Below are 20305 nucleotides of genomic sequence, written 5' to 3'. Positions count from 1 at the left end.
TATAGCATAGTGTAATGTTTTGCATTTAAATAGTTTAGATTTTATTTCAGCTTGCTAATGTGGGTTTTTTAAAATTACTGCTGTGAGCTTAAATGTAGGCCTCTGAGGAAAGAAGTTTTGAGAGAATGTGCTGAGAGAAAGTGTTCATTCTGGTCAAAACAGGCAACCTGTGTGCAGCCTGAGCATGTCTGTGTGTTTCTGAGAGAAAATATTTATTCTAGGGAAATCAGGCAACCTGTGTGAAGCCTGAATTGGCTGCATGTTTTGAGAAATTCTGCGTGTGTGCCCGGGGTAGCCTGTGTATATCAGAGAGAGTAATTATTCTATCTAGGTCAGGCAGACTGTGTGGAAAGGCCTGAATGAATCTGTGTGAAAAGAGTTTATTCCGTTAGTGAAGACCTGTTTGGAAAATTACTTTATGTGACTGAGACTATGAAAATACCTTTAAGAAGATATCTGAAACTGCCAAAATTAAGAAACACTCTGAAACCAATATGCTTATCCAAACACTGCAACCAACACACTGGTATACCTATAAATAAATTCTACTTTTGTTAAAGAAAAAATATCCCTTTTTATCTCACAATCGCCCTCAGGTGCTGATTGTTCTATCAAACTACCATCTACATAACAAAGCCTTCCTGTAGTACAAGTTAAGCAGAAGAGATCTAAGGCAAAAGCCTTTGGTGGCGGTGAAAACCATTTGGAGAGGCAGCAATATATACGTCACACAAACACAAAAAGGAAGGTGTTCTCGAGGTAAACGCTTGGGTAAAGTAGAGAACATCTAGGCTCTATGTGAATGGAATTTAAAAGTGTGTTAGCTGTGATCTGAGGCTCCTGTCCTGAGGCATAAGTTTAAGTAAAGTAAGGAGAAGTTGAATTTAAGGTCCAAATCCAAAGGTTTAACAAAAGGTTTAAGGTTAAAACAAACAGCAAATCATTACAAGGTGGTATCAAAAATAAGCAAATCATTACAGATGTTGGCTCCAGAAGTGGGATAATGGTGTGAGGGGGAAAGATGAAGAAACACACTTTACTGATAGCTGAGAATAGAACAGACTTAAGAAAGAGAGAAATGGTAGATTTATGGGAATGAGAAAGGATACTTTAATTGAAAACTGTATTGAATGGGGAACACCTCATGAAGGGCAATCTGTTGAGCAGTATTTCAGGAGGTATTTGAGGGGGAAGGAGTTCTGCTCCACATGTGACAATTCCTGCCATATGTAGATGTCTCTGGTGAAACCAAGGCAGTATTTGTCAGTTTCTATTTCCATGACTATTCTACCATGAACGCCCCAGGTTTCTTACCTACAAATAAGAGGATTTCCTCAATGAAACCCCTTTTAAATCCATGGCTTTCACTCTGCCTCCACCCTACCTCCTCTCTCTGCCTTCAGGGAAATACTGCTTTCCAGAGGATTCATTTCACACTGAAAAAGTGCTAGCTGGGAGTTAAGGCCCCTCTGGAAAACATTGCCTCACAGTCTCTAACAGAGTAAGAGAGCGCATTCCCAATACATTGAGTTGCAGGTGCCGAACTGGATAACACACATTCGCCTTCACACTCAACTGTTCACACTGAAGGCAGAACTATGGTGCTTGTTTTGCTGACCTCTGGCTCCAGGAAGCAAAGATATGCTTTTTTTCTTTATATATCTGAAATGGAAGGAACTGGAGACTCACTTTTAAAAAAATGAAAGCTGGAAACCTAATACACATATTGCTATACTGTTGTATCAATAACACTATTCAATTGTCAAATTTTAGAAATCCCTCATAGTACAGGAGGAAATGGCCACTGCAACAGCCAAGCCTCCCGGGAGTCCAGGATCCCACCAGCCCATCTACCATTTTCTAGCTGGAAGGCCAGGCTCTGCTGCCTCCAATGCCAGCTGCAGAGACAAGCATCCGGTGGAGACAATACTGGCATAGTAATTTGAGGACTGGCTTCCTATCTTCCCCTCCCATTCCTGCTGCGGGGGGCGGGGGGAATGGGGATGACTGCCCCAAATTTTCAGAACCCCCAAATAATACCCAGAAAACCTCCCAAACTTGTAATAACACTTCCCAAAAAATCTGGATAATGAAGAAGTAGCCTACTTGAAACCTGGATCTGAAATTATTACAACTTAAAGCTATAGTAAAACTTGACTACTACTGTTAAACACACATCTAATTACACTCAAAACCTATCAGGATTTTATTCAGTATTATGAACAAACCCATTACAACCCCTTAATTTAAAAAGTGTTACTACTAAGTTAGTTTTGTAAAGTAAATGCCAATAAAGGGGAGAAATGTGGAGATTTACCAATCGATTATTGCACAGAACTATTAAGAATTCATAAGTTTTAATCTCAAGATGCTAATTCTCTGGTAAAAGGCAAGAGAAGATGCATTTCATCCAGATGCTATTCTGTATAAAAAGATAAGCAAGACTCAGATTTGTCAGTGCCTGAATGGGGCATGGTTTGGAAGCCCATATAAGTCCAGTAAGTAAAATGAATCGTGTTTACAGAAGTAAACCAAAGCAAAATAGGCATGGATAGAAAATGGGGGGAAAGTTCAACTGGATGCCACTGACAAGACTGACCCATCCTTCCTTATCCATCAGTGGACCACCAAAAGAATCCAATGTGTTTTATTTTTCACATTTTGCTTAAAGCCCTTCCACTATGAGGCTTTAAGAGCTGCATATCTATTGCTCCCTTCTCTTCCTTTCCAACTGAGATGATGTTTGTTTGTAGGGGGTCAACACTTGGAAACTGCAAGAACCGCCCTTGGATAGTGCTGTGTGATCCATGCCTAAGGCCGAAAAACAAAGATTATAGAATCTAAAAAGAAAGAAAAATAAGGGTTAACTACCCATTTTGCAATCCCTAATCAAATCTAATAAAAAGAAAGTATGTTCCATTCTACTAAAAATACAGAAGTGGGCCATTTTCACACTACTAACCTGCTTCCGTAACGTTGCAAAACGTTGCTCAAAAAACGCAGAAGATAGTGTCTTCTCGCGAAAGTTTTGCGCGTCATCGAACAAAACTCTCGCGAGAAGATGCTATCTTCCGCAGGTTTTGTGCGACGTTTTGCAACGTTACAGAATCAGGTTAGTAGTGTGAAAACGGCCGCGGTGTGAAAATTCAGAATTCATTTGTGCGCCCCCAAAAATAGAGATTTAAAATGTTAAAGTGTTCCTAGACTAGAAACAAATTTGTTTTAAAATCATTTTTAATTGTTCTAAAGTCCTTGATTTTCTACTTTAAAATTTTAAAAACAGCATATGTGTTCTACAGCTGAATATCTTTCCTGAACAGGAAGCAGATCTGATAATATCATTAGCTCCAACTGGGGGAAAAGTGAAAGCACAAGTTGTTATTCAGTTAGGTACATAATGTATATACAACACGTAAAAATTATTTAGACCTGCACATATCATTATGTGCTTCTGCAGTTAAATCCACATGAGGAAAAAGACAAGTCTGCATGAATGAGAGCACAGGTGTGCCACATCTTCAGTTTACATATTTTCTTTATGTGATCTACTGAACTGTTTCTTGTAATAATCCATAATTACAAGTAACCAGGCAAAGCCTCAGTTGCCTCACAACCCTCAAGATTTACTTATATTAACTTTAAATTCCCCATGCTTTACCAAACAATGAACCTGGGACCACAAGGGAAATCATACTTGATTTGCTGCTCATATATAATGAGCACAGTTCTTTAAATTCAGTTTTTAAGCCACCCTGATATGGTTATTAGGATTCAGTTTAATAATTTATATCTCAATTTCCACCCCATGGAGACCCAAAGCAACCACATGGCTCTCCCTTAAGAAGATGGGAGGGCTGTTGCAAGGAAGGGCATCAGGATGTAAAGGTACAATGCAGCTTGGTAAGAGCTGCAAGATGCACTGTACTATTGCATCCTAACATCCATCCTTAAAACACCCCTCCCACCTTCTGGCTGGTATATAAAAGCTCAGGGACCTTCATTCTTACTTGTATCTGATGAAGGGAGCTCTGACTCTCGAGAGCTCATACCCTGAAAATCTCGTTGGTCTTTAAGGTGCTATTGGACTTGAATCTTGCATTCCACTGCAGACTGACATAGCTACCCACCTGAAACTTGAGCTTGTTTGGAGGTTCTAGCTGAGGAGCGCAGCTATCGTATACCCTTGACTGAAGAATGGTACACTCCTTCTATCTGGGATGGTCGTCCTCTTCCACCGAGCACGCAGCTTCGGGAGGGATGCACATGAAGTGGTGAGGGAGGAAGGGGACACCCGCCTAGCCAGCCAGATCAGCCAAATCAACCCTGGCGATCAATGGGGTGACAGATGTTGCAGCCAGATCGCCCTCACATCCTGCTACCCATCTGAAACTATCTTCATGGCAGACCTGAAGCTCTCTGAACCCAGTCTGAAGCTCTAACCACTACACCATATCTCTTACTTGAGGCTGGTTAACAAATATAGGTAGCTGGAAGTCACAGATTAAAACTAACCTTTTGTTTTTGAAATCCTCACCCCAATTCAAAGTGCCACAAAAGCTACAAAACAAAGCATAGATACAGCTATGCCCACAAAAACAAGGCGCCTGAAACGGGGTAGTTGGATATCGCCAAAAGGATTTAGCTCATTTTTTTAATGTGGTCATCTTATATTATCACATTTTTTATCATACCCTTCCTCTAAGGAGCTCAAGGCAGTGTTTATCGTTTGGTTCTCCTCTTTTTTATCTTCAACAAACTTGTGAAGCAAGCTAAACGACTGGCCCAAGGTCATCTGCTGAGCTTCACAGCTGAGCAAGGATCTGAAACAGGATCTCCTGTGCTCTAATGCAACACTGTACACCACACCAGCTTTTTTTGACACTCAATTCAGCAGTCTCACCTATGTAAAATTATGTTCACATGAAGGTTGCATTTGCTGGTGCAGGGACTATGACCGAAGCAATATTTACAAAAGGAAAAAAAACCCATACACAATACAGATTTATTTTTTTGCTTCTTGGTTGTGAATCTTTTATTAATAATTGACCAGTATCGTGTAAGACATGTAGAAAAGGCATAATTAGTACTCTAGAAATATACATAATTGGTGTTTTACTTTAAAAATTTCAAACTCTGAAAGCCTCAAGCCTGCATGAGTGCCATCCCCCTCCCATTTCTGAAAGCAAAACTTCTCCGATGGGCCATTTAGCGTATTACTATGGATCTGTTAATGAAAAAATGTAAAGGCTTCAAGAACTGCACATTAGTTGTACTCATCAGTTACATGTGCTAAGTGGCTATTTCCCCTTACAGTTACCCAGTTTGAAAACTTAATTACTGAAGATGCCTAGCTAAACTAATTGTGCAATTATACACACATGCGCGTGCACACTCCTGCGTGTGTAACCCATTGTCCAGTGATTCCAGACGAATCCCTCACCACTGAACCAGTGGGTTACAGGCTTTTTGAAGTGGGACCTACTTCTAAATTCACTGTTCTTTTCAGGGCCCATTTGAAAAGTAATTCTACGGTTCCCCCCACCCCACACACACACACAGAGACACATAAAATGCAGGGCTCTTCCATCCACTGACGTCAAAGAAATTTCTATTTTATTTTTCATGTTTATTCTTTGTAAATCTATAGCATTTCTAAGCAACAGACTGCATTTAATGGCCATTTCAACCATTATCCAAAGCAAACCCAGAGCCCCTTCTCCCAGCTCATTCTGTTTTTCCTTCTCCCCCTCCCTTCCAGTCTTGTGACCCACTCATGAGAGAATCATGACCCAGCCCATAGTTTGAGAACCACCAATTTACATCATTATAAGTACTGTGAATTGTAGATTGCACGCACACACCACTCCTGCCCTTTTTGAAGTTATTGGAGTAATTCTTATTGATTTCAAATTTTGTGGTGCAGAAATAAAACCTAGAGCATATCCAGGTTTATAGATACATTGTGCATTTTATTTACAAGTTTTACTGTGAATAAAACTTGTAAATATGGACTTCATTCATAAACACATCAAATATGAATGAGCTGCAACGCAAATTACTGGAACCACAAACCTTAGAGGTTTTTTTTTTTAATTATTTATCTATTTATTTATTATTAGATTTGTAGATTTGTTCTGGCCTTGCAAGCAGGTTCAGAACAGATCACATCAATTTAAAAACACAAAAATAAACAGTTAAAAATAGTAGCATAAAAAGAGAAGATACATTTTCACAACCCACCCTCAGCACTGTAATGTTGCCAATGAAGCATATTCTCAAGGACTGTCCAGTTCTATCAGAAATAACAATATATTTGTTTGACGCTTTCAAAACACTGCACATTCATTACTTTGTCGTAATCCTTGCAATACCATGTAAGGCAGATCAGTATTGCTATCCAAAATATTGTCATTTGGGAACTGAAGCAGCATCCAAACATTGCGATATATGGTGCTAATACTGCACTATAGGCATAAGTCATCTCTTGGATGGTTTTGTCCACACAGGAAAACCCCGTTGCAAATGACTGCTATAACACAACAATAGTGCAATATCTGATTATGCATACATGAGGGCAGTAGCCAAAGCTGGTTAGTGGTAGAGTCGGGAATCAAACCGGTAACTTTCCAGTTGGCAGCTCATTCATTTTACACTGTATCAGGTCATCGCTATATTCTTCAACAAAGTAAGAATAAAATGCTGCCAGAAAGACTACGAAGCTGACTGTCATCCTCACACCTGGTTCTGCAACAGAACCTTCTTCCGGACTCCTTTGATTAATGGAGCCTCCTCCACGTGGTTATTAAATCCAAAATTTCAAGGTAGTTCTTCATCGCCTGTCATCAAATTCAACATACACTGGCATGAAGAGGTCTTCTTAACATCAGGACCCGAAATACTTGCTTTAAAATCTGCTCCCTCTCCCTTTTTTTGTTTTGTAACATCTGGCCTGATAAAGATTTTTAGAAAACTTGAAAGCTGGCACACTATTATGTGTCATTGTGTTGGTCCTAATAAAAGAAATGGGACTATGAATCCCCCTCCCAAAAAACCCTCTGTAATTTATCAGAAGCATATATAGAATATGGATCCAATCCAGCTAGAGTTGAGTGTTTTAAACTCTGCTGATTTCAGAGAGGGAGACTAAAGTACATACTTAATTCCCCCTCTGAAAGCTGGGACTAACACCTAGGACTAAAACCTCCTCACTCCTCCACTTGAAGCCAGCTGGGTGACCTTGGATCAGTCACAGCTCCTAGCTCTCTGAGCCCCACCCACCTCACAGGGTGATTTGTTGTGGGGATAATAATAACACACTTTGTAAACCGCTCTGAGTGGGTATTAAGTCATCCTGAAAGGCAGTATATAAATCGAATGTTGTTGTTATCATTATCATTATTATCATCTGTGCCTGGATCATTCCCCAACTATGCGCTGAGAGGATAGCATAAATGGTTATTTTAAAGAAGCCATTAAAGCTGCATAAATATTTATCCTTCTATAAAAAGGACAAATCAAACAATACATTGAGCACTCTCCTTGCCAAGTTCTTAATCATAAACAAACTCCGAGCTGATAACACACCATCATTTTTAGGCAACAAGGTTCAATTTAAATGGATGCAGGAAATCCATAGTACTCTTGGAAGATTTATAGATACAAAAATCTAAGTTACTGGACATGCACCACAGATACCTTTTGAGACAAGATTGAATGTGCTGGTACATTAAAAAACATTGTGAATCAGACTCTGTAGCACTAATGCCAACTACTATTGGATTTATTTACAATTCCCACTGGACATTTTGCACACAACAATAAGTCTTCCATTATTTGTACCTTTATAAACATCAATTTGGGATGTATGTTTGTACTTCAAGGGAGAACAGCATCACAACCAAGCTTCAGAGAGGACTGAGGGAAGCAACATGTGAACTTAGCAAGGAAAATATATACTACACAGTCCAAAATTTCAAGCAGGCAAGCTAATGAACTTCACATTGTAGGCAAATGACTGAAAACCTAGCAACAAAACCTGTCAGGGTGGGAGGAATGGATATGACGATTGCTTTCTCTGTTAAGTGTACAGCAATGAAAAAAAAGATACCGTTCTAAAGTTTGTGGGGCTAAATTGACTGATTCGAGTATTTCCATAGAATCGTTGAAATTCAGGGTTTCTTCACTTGGGGGATTTCAGCGGGCAGGGGGACTTAAAGCTCAGGTGGAGCTTTACTAAAACAAAGCATTTTGACACGATCTGAAAAGATTCGCCGTCATATTTGCAAGGAAGCCTTTCGAATGGACTACATTGTCCCTCAGGCTGAGAAACGTGTTGCAGCCTCTCGACGCAGGATTTGTTTTTAAGCCCACTTTACATAAACGCTAGTGGGGAGAAATCTGTCTTCCAGGGTATGATGAGGCTCTTCCCTGCGCATCTCTCTCAAACTTCCCCAGCGGAGCGAGGATCCTTCCCTGCCCTTCAGCTCTCGCCAGTTTTTGGGCAACCCCTCTGGCCATTCCCCGACAATGACACTATGGGAGCGAGCCCCAGACCGTGGCCAGGGGAGCGAGCGAGCGAGCGCTCCGGAGCGCTGATCAACTAGCCCAACATTTCATCTGTTGCTGCTGCAGCCCACAGAGCCCGGAACGCCGTCTGCAACAAAGCCTCGTCCGAGGCTCCGCCGGCGCCGCGCCTCTGCACTTGACCCTCCGTCCCGGTCGCGCTCGCCCCCGAGCCCCGCGCGCAGCCTCTACTCACCGGTGCGATGGCCAGCCCCCCGCCTCCGGCCAGCCGCCCCATCCCACCAGCTCACAATGCAGCCCGGCTGGCGGCGTGCACTGCAGTCCAGCTACGGAACGCTCGTCCCCCCCTCCCCCCAGACGCGCCAGCCAGCCAATCGGGGCGCCCGAGGCCACGCGAAATTCTCAGCCCGCCTTGCCATTGGCTGGCCAATTAGCACGGCTTGGCTGATCAGAGCGCCGAGCTGCGCCGAGCGGCAGGGCTTGTCGCCCGAGTTTCAAGGGAGAGGCGGAGAGCGCGCGCACCGGGGAGGGCGGACAAGTCCTTGCAGGGAAGCGCTCGCGGGCAGACGGGCGTAGTGCTCAGATGTCAGATCCACCCCCGGCGCGGCCACTGACTCCTCTGTAGGCAAGGGATGGGACTGAAACCTCATTGCCCTTGCCTAGTGCTCGGAGGACCCCAGAGAGGCTTCCCACCCATAAACATACTCAAACTCTTTCGGGGTTTGTGTATTACCACAGCCGTAACTGGCTTAAAGAAACGGTGTTCACTAGCGTGGCATGACTGGCTTCTGAATATTACGCAATGATATTTTGCCCTGCGCTTCTTGCGTTTCAAGGCTTCTTGACCCTGCCGCTTGCTTATCGGGTCTCCTGCATGAAATGACAGCATGGTGAGAATCCACTCGTACCATCTGAAGAAGGCGTCTCTAGACCTTGAAACCTGAGGCTGGAATAAAATCTCGTTGGTTTTTAAGACTCCACAAGAATCCTATTTATTTTTCTTGCTGCAGACTAACCCCTCTGGATTAAAAATCTGCTGTCCTTCATACATTTTTCTCTCTCATCTTCCCACCCCACAGTCTTTTTCAGCAACCAAAGCATTATTTTATTTCATCCCACTCCTGTGTGCTTTTTCTAACACTACAGCCGCCATGATTATGATGAGATGTGCTTTGATCACAGAAAATCCTGGACTGATCCCCCTCCCCTCCTCTGGGCAAGCAGAATCCTTCCTCAGGCTTAAAAAGTGCTGAAGAAGTTCCACCCTGGCCTACTTTGATAATCAGATCCCACAGGCCACTTTCTCAGGAAGTAAACATGCCTTGAAATCTCTCAGTACCACCATTTCTTTCCTATATCACCTTTGCCCCCTGTTCTCTGTGATACACATTTTCATCAACTGCCTTGCCTTCTGAGAGCCAAGCTACAAGTGATGCCTGACACAGGTTGGACACTTGTCAGCTTCCCTCAAGTTTTGATGGGAAATGTAGGCGTCCTGGTCTTGCAGCTGTAATGGAGAGCCAAGCTGTAAAACCAGGACACCTACATTTCCCATCAAAACTTGAGGGAAGCTGACAAGTGTGCAACCTGTGTAAGGCGTCACTTGTAGCTTGGCTCTGAGTTCCTTTGCATTGGAAGAGGACTGTGCTCCATGGGAGCTGATGCTGGAATAAATTTGTATTGGTCTTTAAGGCGCCACAAAACAACATCATTTATAAAAAACATTCTTTCCTTCATCATTTATAAAAGACATTCCTGTTTTTATTCACTACGTTCTTACGGGCTTTGTCCCAAACATTTGCAGTACGGGACCATAGCTCTTACTGCACTTAGGTGGGGCTACCCCATTTCTAGATGAGGCAAACCAGAGTTCTAGGTGAGCTCCAGAAGTCCCACCCTGTGTGTGGCTCTGCAGTGGCATTAACCACAGGTACTGCCTGAATTATTTAAAATGAATACTGTGAGTGATTAAACTATGTCACATCCTAAAGTGTGGCCTTTACTGTTGTGGACTCCTTGTTACCAAAAGAAAACTTTGTACTTCTTTAATCTGACTAATTTAAAGAGAAGACTGCATATCAAGTATTTCTCCACGCTATGCTTTATGCAGCAGATCTGTGACTGAATCTTACAACACATACACTTTTCCTTAAAAGCAGCCATAAGGAGGCTGGATTTCATCAGGCCACTGGTATTAGGGCAGTAGTTTGTTAACCTTTTCACCACATACATTCCCTTAGCCAAAAGTGCCCAGGGAAAATACAAGTAACTGCTATTTTTTTACGCTATGTATTTAATCCCTGGAAAAATAACCAGATAGGCAAAGATTAACCCTCTGTACCCCAGCACCACTGCTCTGATCAAATTCAGACTCCTCTGAACCTGTAAAAATAATATTAGATCTGATCACGGATCTTGCTTCGTGTGGTGCTTTGACCTTGAATCCCTGGTCATTGAAGGGTTTCTAGTTTCTGGGGTGTATCCAGAGATAGGCACAGCCTGCTTGCGGGAAGGGCGGAATAAAAGTTTGAAGTAAATAAATAAATAAAAATGAATTTATCTGATGATGATGCCATTAAAAGACATCAAAATGGCAATGATTTCAATTATCATTTCCCCCTCATTAGTCATATATGAATTTTCTACCTCAGATAATAAAATATCTTGGACCGTTTCTAGGTATAAGTGTTTGGGTTCTGAAACTTGAGTTTTTACATATTAATGACTGATATATTGGAGTCTTCAGGGCACAAAGGCTGGATTCACAGGACTCATACTAGAGCGTTCAGCTGTCTATATTTAGCAATACATAATTCAGTCCACTCAGTGAGAAAGAATATGAAGGAATCATTGGCTGCTGAATTAGTCAGGAGAGGAAGTCAGCCAATTTACACAACTAGGCCGTGGGGATTTCTCATGTTTCTTCCACAAATAAAACCTCAGAATAGTACAGCCAAATTATAGGCAAAGGTCTTATTCATTGTTTAATTTTCCCTCATACTTTCATATGTGTTAATTAAACTGGACGCAAAATAAGAGGAGATTTTGGCACAATCCTTTTCAGTTGGTTCATCTAAAGGAAAGGTCTATTCGTTTAGAATACTCTTATACTTACTGTAATTTAAAGTCGACATGGCATCTTGGATTGTCAACCAGGTGGGGCCTGGGAATCTTCCAGAATTGCAACTGATCTTTGAAATACAGAGATCTGTTCCCCTAGAGAAAATGGCCGCTTTGGAAGGTAGGCTCTAGATAGCATTATACCCTGCGGAGATCCCTACTGTCGCCAATCCTTGTCCTCCCCAGGATCCACCCTCAAATCGCCAGGAATTCCTAGCCTGGAGTTGGCATCCCTACATTAATCACTGATGTGTTCTGTAGATGAGTGACTATAGAATGTTGGGTATGTTATCATGTTATATATGGAAATTTAAGTTGCATTTTATAAAGCTGATGAGCAGACTCATGTCTCAAAATCATATTCTAATACCAAAGATTGAATTTTTTTTTAATTCATGTAAGTTCCTTTCCTGTTGCCACAATGTACATTATTTGAAAATATGGTCACTCGAAATTGTCTCTTAATGTATGGTATAGTCTTTGTAGTCAAAGGTACACTGTCTTATAAGCTTTGGATGAATATAGTGAAGTGTATGCCACATAGTAATGCAGTGTACTAAATACAACCATGTGGGAAACTGTTCATCTGCATTACTCCTCCTTGTTCTGAGGAGAATTTTACCAAATACCTTCTATTGATATTTTACTTGAAAAATAAACATACAATGTATTTCTTTAAACTGGTGTGTGGTAAAATTCTCACAACACAACTGGATCCTGTAGAAAAGCAGTTGCCCATGTGATTGTATATGATAAATTTCTACTTGATAAACTGTGGTCTAAGTTATCTTTGAAAAACAAACTTGATCAACCAAACCACTCTCCCTTTCTACAAAACCTTGGCCTCTATGATGTTCAAGAATATCCATTACAGTGTAGAGGAGGTTGGTCCACTGGGGTGCACCAACAGAGCCTTTTTTATTGGATCCAATCAGCTTTAATACTGCTAAACATAAACATGATTCTAGGTTGTTGTATGTGGATTCCAAGCTTCTGCTTTTCTACTTACTTCAACATACAGGAAAGTTTTGCACACATAGTATCACTTTGCATTTATATATCAGTCCTGTCTGTTTATATTTCTGAGAAAACTCTTACAAGCAAGCAAAAACGTGTATTTTAGCTCCAATTCCAGAAAACAACCAGCAGATTGAAGTAAAAATATGCTAGATAAAAAAATGATGATTTATCATTTCTAACTGATTTTATTTTAATCTCTCATTTTCTGGGAATGACACAGAACAAATTTCTATATAGCAAACATATGTGTTATCTGGCCAGAGAATGACATACATCCTCAGCACCTTGTAAAACTTTGCCTTGGCTGCTCCATAGCCTTAATGTGTTTGCAGGCTGAAGTCTCGTTAAAGAATAAGAGCTTATATCAGGAATCTTTTAAAAATGTTCTCGTGTACCTTTTGATTCTTCCCGTAACTTCAAAACTAATATGCACCATCGCTTTTTTCAATATAAACAAGACACTGTTGAGTGCATTTCCTACATATTCACATGGTATAAGCTATTCTTCAGTGTATTTGCTGATAATATTCTGTGCAACTTTGATGCTATGTGTATTACATCTAAGCCCCATATTTGGCTGACACCCATGTTTGTGTATGAGAACTTTTACAATAACCTGCACAAAGAAATAGAACAACAACAAAAAAGAACAAGAGATCTGTTCTACAAGATCCAGAAAATCAAAGGGAAATTCAAACAGCAGCTAAGGATGCTGAAAGATCAACATGGAAATACATTTTCCAATCAAGACAAAATAAATAAAAGATGGAAACTATACACTGTAGAACTATATAGAAGAGATGGAAGAGTGACAGATTCCATCAAAGATGGGATCTCAATAGAGCTAGTCAAGCTACAGAAACTGAGTCCATCAAAATTTTAAGAAAAATATGCCAACAAATATGAAAAACAAAACAATGGCCCACAGATTGGAAAAGCTCAATCCACATTCCAATTCCAAATAAAGAAAACATCAAAGACCGTAACAACTATTGGAACATCTCATTAATTTCCTATGCAAGCAATGTGATACTCAAATTTTTACATCGAAGAATCATACCATATATGGTATAAGAAATGCCAGATGTGCAAACTGGATTCAGAAAAGCAAGATACACTTCAGAAAAGGAAGATATTGCAAATTTATGTTGGCTAATGGAGTACACCAGAGAATTTTAGAAGAAAATCCATTTGTGTTTTATAGTTTACAGCAAAGTCTTCAATGTGTGGATCATGAAAAGCTAAGAACAGATTTAAAAGATAAAAGTGTGCCACAACATCTGATTGTTTTGATTCCCTACCAGTACTCTGGACAAAAGGTTACTGTTAGAATGGAATATGGGGAAACAGAATGGTTTCCAGCTAACAAAGGTGTCAGAGAAGGATGTATATCATCTCCCTATCTATTCAAACTTTATGCAGAATGTATCATAAGGAAAACTGGATCAGGTTTAGATAACAGTGGAGTGAAAACCAAAATAGCACAGAACACAGTGCTCCTTCTAAACCATTTATCTATCAAGTTTTCCTCAGTTACACTACACACACAACAATGGACCATGAAGAAGGCAAGTGTTGGTGGTTATACACTATGGCAGAGTGGTACTGGCATTAAAAATAATCCTGCTTTATTTTCATTTTTTTCTTTTTCTATAGTGCCAATAAATTATTACCTTTGCATCATGCTATTGCCTATTGATGCCATGTTTTCTTGTGCTTTGCAGTTTCGTTCCCACTACCAGGGGTGTTCTCTCATTAACTGCCACCAATATCCATCACTGAAGTATAGGCAGGCAGCATGATTGTCTACCTAAAAAGACCTGTATTTTCCCCTAAGTTTTATTTTTGTTGTGAGCAGGCATGATTGTTTTTGAAAGAATAGAGTAGTCAAATAGCTCACAGGATGGGAAGGTCTACTCATATGTTTTATGAAGTTTGACTGATTGAACAGACCATTTGCACACACATCCCAGCAGCACTTTGCCTCCCAGCAACCAGCCACCCAAGTAACCTGATAGAGGTTAAAGAGACAGACCAGTACCAGGGAGCACTGCAAAACAAACTAAGATGTTAATTCCCCCAACAGATCTACTCAGATGTAAGTCTCATGTTATTCAATAGTACTTAATCCCAGGGAAGATGCTGCTGCCACTGAGAGAGAGGAACAGAAATGAAGCAAACACACAATCTTTTTGGTGGGAGGGTGTTATTATAATTTGGTTTCCTGGATTTGGTTCACTGTCCTGGAAGCTGCTTTAATGAAATGAAACAGTGATTTCCAGGTGTACTTCTGGCTTGTTTATTTTGTTTTGCACATCCCTAATTGTATTCCCCATTACTATGTGTGAATATGAAAGTTGGACAATGAAGAAAGTTGAAAGGAAGAATGTTGATTCATTTGAAATGTGGTGTTGGAGGACAGTATTATAGATACCATGGACCGCCAAAAAGACAGGTTGTAGATCAAATCCCTAGAAGCTAAAATGATGAAACTGAGGCTATTGTACTTTGGTCACATCGTGAGAAAGCAAGACTCACTAGAAAAGACAATAATTCTAGAAAAAGTTGAAAAAGTAGGAAAAGAGAAAGAACCAGCTTGAGTCAATAAAGGAAGCTACAGCCTTTGGCTTACAAGACCTCAGCAAGCTTGCTGATGATAGGATGTTTTGGAGGGCATTCATTCATAGGGTCGCCATAAGTCACAAGTGACTTGATAGCACATAGCGCGCACATGTTTATGTGCATCCTTAGAGGAACCCTCCTCCTATTGCCACTCTGTTCTGATCACTAATCTCAGTATGGGAAAGGTATTCCAGTTCCTTTATCATCTGTCAGAGTTAGCTGGGACCAAGTCCAATGAGACCAGCTTGGCTAGAGACAGGCAGCAGCACCATGGGCAAATGGTAGGACCGGTAGTTGGAAAGATGAAGGTCTGACAAACACCCAATACAGGGTTAAGCCTTTTCATGCTTTTCATGTAGTCTCTCTACACGTTATGTTACCTAGGGACACTCAAATGAACCTCATTTCACGTGTTCCCCCTTCCAACTTTCCATGCACTCACTCGCACAGTCACACTTCAATTTGCTCTGGGTGAATACATTCACACGTTCTATATCGGTTCCTCCTCAACTGCTAAAAGTATCCCAGTTTCCCCCACATCCATTCATTGAAAAGTAGATCTTGACACTTTCTCACATCTTAAAGAAATGCAAACTCTCAGAGGCAGAGCTTAGCCCTAATTGGCTCTCTCAATCACTTGTCTCTGTCCCACCCCACCAAATGCTCTCTCTAATGTTCCTTTCCCTCTCTGTTGTTTTAAACCTGTACCAGGTTATGAGGTCAGCCGCTGAGATTGTTCAGTAACATTCATAGTAGTGAAGTCTGGCTAGACAATAAATTTACCTGCTGCTCTTCTTGTGCTCTTATGTTATATACTTAGACCAGTTTCGTACAAACATCCTATGTGGAAGTCACTTCTGTACAAAAAGTTGCATGAATTCCACATGTATAAACTGCCCTATGTATGGGGGTGTTGCGTCCATGTTCAAAATCACTGCTAATGTCTTGAATTATTACCTGCATGGAAATGACTTTTGGGTCCGAATTTTGCAATGTCTGAAGCAATGCTAAGCGTGCAACTTCTCAAGGAAAGTGAGCTCTTCTGACCTTCATCTTCCATCAACCAATAACAAAGGACCTTGTAAAAATCTTAATTCATCGCTGAATTTCAAAGGCAGTCATGCTAGAACAAGTCCACATTAAATGCCACTATTATCCTCTCTTCTGGTGTGCCAAATGTAAGCTTCTTTATTGCATTCGCTATTTTTACAACATTTTCAAATTTTCTCAAAGACAGGGTTGGATTAATTTCATGTGAAATGGGACACACTCTCACTGCATGCTGATGGAGGAAAGAAAGTTCTGGAGACTCTCTTCTGTTAGATAAAGGGGGGAACTCTTCATTCAGTTTGAAATTTTAATGAAATGCCCTTTGTAAATCCCTCGAGACTATTGTGATTAAATGAAAAATAGTTTCAAACAACTTATGCAACAGCTGAAAAAGAAGGATGCCCCAGTAATAACATAAAAAAACTGGGGTGTTGCATTGGACCCCTCCCCCCACAAATTATTTCCCCTTTGTGCTGTATAGGGAAATATCAGCTTCCATTAAATCCTCTGTGGCTCATTTTCCACTTAGCCATATGCACTATGGTTAACCATTCAAAAGTTCTCTTGATGTTTCTTATTATTTCAACCTTCACCTTTCATGCTTTGTCCATCTCATTTGTTACTAACTCATCTTCCTTGACTTCCTCCTCTTCATGAATATTCACTTTTATAATTCAAAAATATGCAGAGTGCCTATGAAAGCAATTTGGCAGGGCACGGTTCATGCCAACTATTTTTTTGTGTGTGTATCCTTTGGCTCGTGACTCAAGGCATTTGATTTTTCACAATCCCATTGAACACCGTCTGTCGATGGGAATCCTTCAGGTCATTGTGAGCTTTTATGTGTACACCAAATAGTGGGAAACTGCTGAACAATCTGTGGTCAAAGCATCATTAGTTCAAAGATGGGTTTTTTCAATGTATTCTCCCAAACAGTGTTGTTAAGCTTGTCTGTTCCCAAGGCATGTTGCAACACGTACAATTCGAAATTTGTTTTCTTAGCATTAATGCTTAGCAGCTTCCATAGGATGATCTCAAATCCTAACATTGAAAGCAGGCAGCTGTGGGTAACTGGCTACTGTACCTTCACCGGCCCCAGCAGATAGTGATGGCAGCTAGGAGCAGCAGATTCTACCATCTAGCGCAAATAGCAGATATACCCAGTAGCAGATATGCCCAGAGGGGTGAATGAAAATCAATGGCCACTAAGCGCTACAACTACCTTCACTTATCTGTCCTAGGTGAGAGAGGCATCTTACTTGCCCTTGTTTCTATAAACTAAAAAGCCCCAGAGATTTTATCCTTTCCCTTATAGGGAAGAAGCTCCTTCCCCTTGGTCATTTTAGTTTTCTTTTTGTGTTCCAAGGTATCTTTAGTTTTAATAACACGTTGCTTAATATACTGACTTTTATTGGCTTAAAAACACCTGGCATACAAACTCTGGCTTGAGATGTAGATAAAGCATCCATCTATCCATCCATTCAGTCAGCCCATCTCCCACTTCCATTCAAAAGCGCTCCCTGGGTAGGCAGCCTATCTGAAGTAGATGTTCTGCAGGAAGAAAGCATACTTCTGGATCAGCTACAAATGCATTCTCTCCTTGAAAGAAAGGATTTAAAAGATTAATCGTGCAGCTCTGTACAGAATTGCTCCATTCAAAACCCATTGAAACTGATGGACGTAGACTGGAGTAACTCTACATAGGACTGGGCTATTAGTGATTCTCATGGTTGGTTTTGCAGTGGGGTTTACATTTTATCTAGCTGCAGCAAAGACCAAAGCAAAACAATTACTGGCTACAAAAAAAACCCTTGGTGGCCTGCTCTTAATGGCGAATCTCTTTATTTACCAGCATGAAAACTAATAGGACAACTAATGAGAAATTTGGTTTGCAGCACTGTGGACTTTTATTACAGTCTCCTGGAAAAGTTAGACTTGAACCTAACAGCTATGTGTGTCTCCAAATTCAAACACATTCACGTTATCATAACTTTCAAAAAGAACGCTCCCTTTAACAAGTTGGATCCTGGTGATCTAAGGCTTCGTTGCATCATTTGGGCCTAATACTGTGCTTCCCACAGGCCTGGCATTACACCTCGATTCTCAACTCATTTAGCTGGAAGGAAGTTCAGTTGATTGTGTTTAGAATGTCCAAGGGAGAACTATGTGTTCAGTGGTGCAATAAAGAAGCTGCACAGAGACTGGCATTTCCTGCATTTGCAAGGAGATGATAAAACTTCCCCCACCCCCTACATTTCCCTCAGAACCCTTCTTCTATCGCCAAGTTGGCTCCCAGATTCAAAAAGTGCGTGTCTGGGGGGGGAAACGCCAAAGGAAAAAGTCACAGGGAATGAAATAGCAGGTGGGAGAAAAGATTGACACACAAACTCACACCCCTCTTTACTTCTTCTCTCAAAATCACCCTTCCACCATGTACTTCACTGCTGTTTGAAGGTGTATTTGAAGATCACAGTGCTCTGTGCAGTTCTGCATTTGAGTAGTTTTGTGTCAACACAGCATTTGGCACACAGCCACAATTAAGTCATTTGCTTAGGTTATGTATATTCTAGGACAGGGTTCCCCAACATGGAACCGCGGGGACACCATGACACTCGCCAGTACTTCCCTTAGTGCCTGCTGAACTTTCCGAAAGTGGGTGGGGCCATTGTAAGGTAGGGCTTGTTTTTTGGCTGCCCTCATTCAATTGAAAGGGGTTTCCATGGCTGCAAAAGCAGCCAGAGAGACTGGAGGATCAGGAGGACTGGTAAGCACCTGGGCTTGTGGTCTCCTTTCCCACTCAAACTTTCGTTCTTTCAGTCTCCCTTCTCTTTCTCCCTTCCTCTTCCTGGCTTTTTCTTTGTGTCTTTTTATTCATTGTTTTTTTCCTCCCAAGATCCTTCCCCTTGAGCCTTCCTTCATTTCTTTTTACTCTCTTTTTGTGATTTCTTTTTTTTGCGCAGCAAAGAAGGCGGTCTGCCTGTTTGGGTCTTCCTTCTCAGGCAGCCATTTGGGTTTTGCTCCATTTTGGAAGCCATTTTTGGTTTTGCTCCATCTCCTGTGGGCATAAGGTTGACAGGGGTCAGGAAGGGGGTGCATGGCATTGGTGGGCAGTGGGATACTTACCTCCCACATGCATGCGATTTCCCCATCACACCAGAAAACGATGTCATTTTCCAGTGCAATGTGGGAGCTACAGGTCACACTGAAACCCAGTTCATTAAAAATTGCCTCAGAATGGGCAATTTTTAATGAACTGGGTTTCAGGGCAACCTGCAGTTCCCCCATAATATTTTCTGGCTTGACAGGGGAGAGCAGGAACACACACATGCTTCCCCCGATACCTTTCCCCTCTCGCTGAGTGGGGCTGGGGGGCAGCAAGTGGAGGCAGAGGAGTAACAAGCCTATGTGGACACCATTTTGGGGTTGCACTCACTACCCCTTCTCAAAATTCCAGAGGTGCCCACAGGTTCAAAAAAGTTGAGGACCCCCTGGGTCATCACAGATGGGGTATGCATTGTATACAATATGCTATATTTTCAGTGCAGTCCAAAGTAGAGTTACACACCCATCATAGCCTACTGACTTCAGTGGGTCTGCACCATAAGAGTTTTGTGTGTTCCTTTTGCAACTATGCAGTTAATGGCATTTTTATGATGGCACCAGCCCAGAGTTCACTGGCTTAAACTACAGTTCCCAGGTGATGGCACGAATGGGGGGGGAAAACCCGAACAGGCTGTTCAGTGTTCGTTCCTGATGACGAACACGAACAGCCGACCAGACCCGAACATGTCCTGTTCCCAAACATGTTCATGTTCGGTGTTTGTCGGTGCCAGGGCAGCCCCCTTAGCACTTAGAGAGCCCATATTCACAGGGAATGTGCAACAGGCTCTCCTCCAGCCATCACCCAAGTTTGGTCAAGATTACAGTATGGATCTCGGAGTTATACATTCCCAAATTTGACACCCCCCGG

General features: G+C 41.4%; 1 protein-coding gene across 1 annotated transcript in view; it reads right to left on the bottom strand.

Moving 5' to 3' along the window:
• LYPD6 (LY6/PLAUR domain containing 6) overlaps positions 1-8834 on the bottom strand; it is an 87582-nt gene extending 78748 nt beyond the window's left edge. The window contains exon 1 of the mRNA XM_054971722.1: positions 8759-8834. The gene's annotated coding sequence lies outside the window, so the exon portion shown is untranslated. The remainder of the gene's footprint in view (positions 1-8758) is intronic.
• Positions 8835-20305: the final 11471 nt, after the last annotated feature.

The sequence above is a fragment of the Eublepharis macularius genome, chromosome 2 (assembly GCF_028583425.1).
Source record: "Eublepharis macularius isolate TG4126 chromosome 2, MPM_Emac_v1.0, whole genome shotgun sequence".
Classification (NCBI taxonomy): domain Eukaryota; kingdom Metazoa; phylum Chordata; class Lepidosauria; order Squamata; family Eublepharidae; genus Eublepharis; species Eublepharis macularius.
Note: the sequence above shows the minus strand (reverse complement) of the source record. Positions and strands in the feature narration are given on the sequence as shown.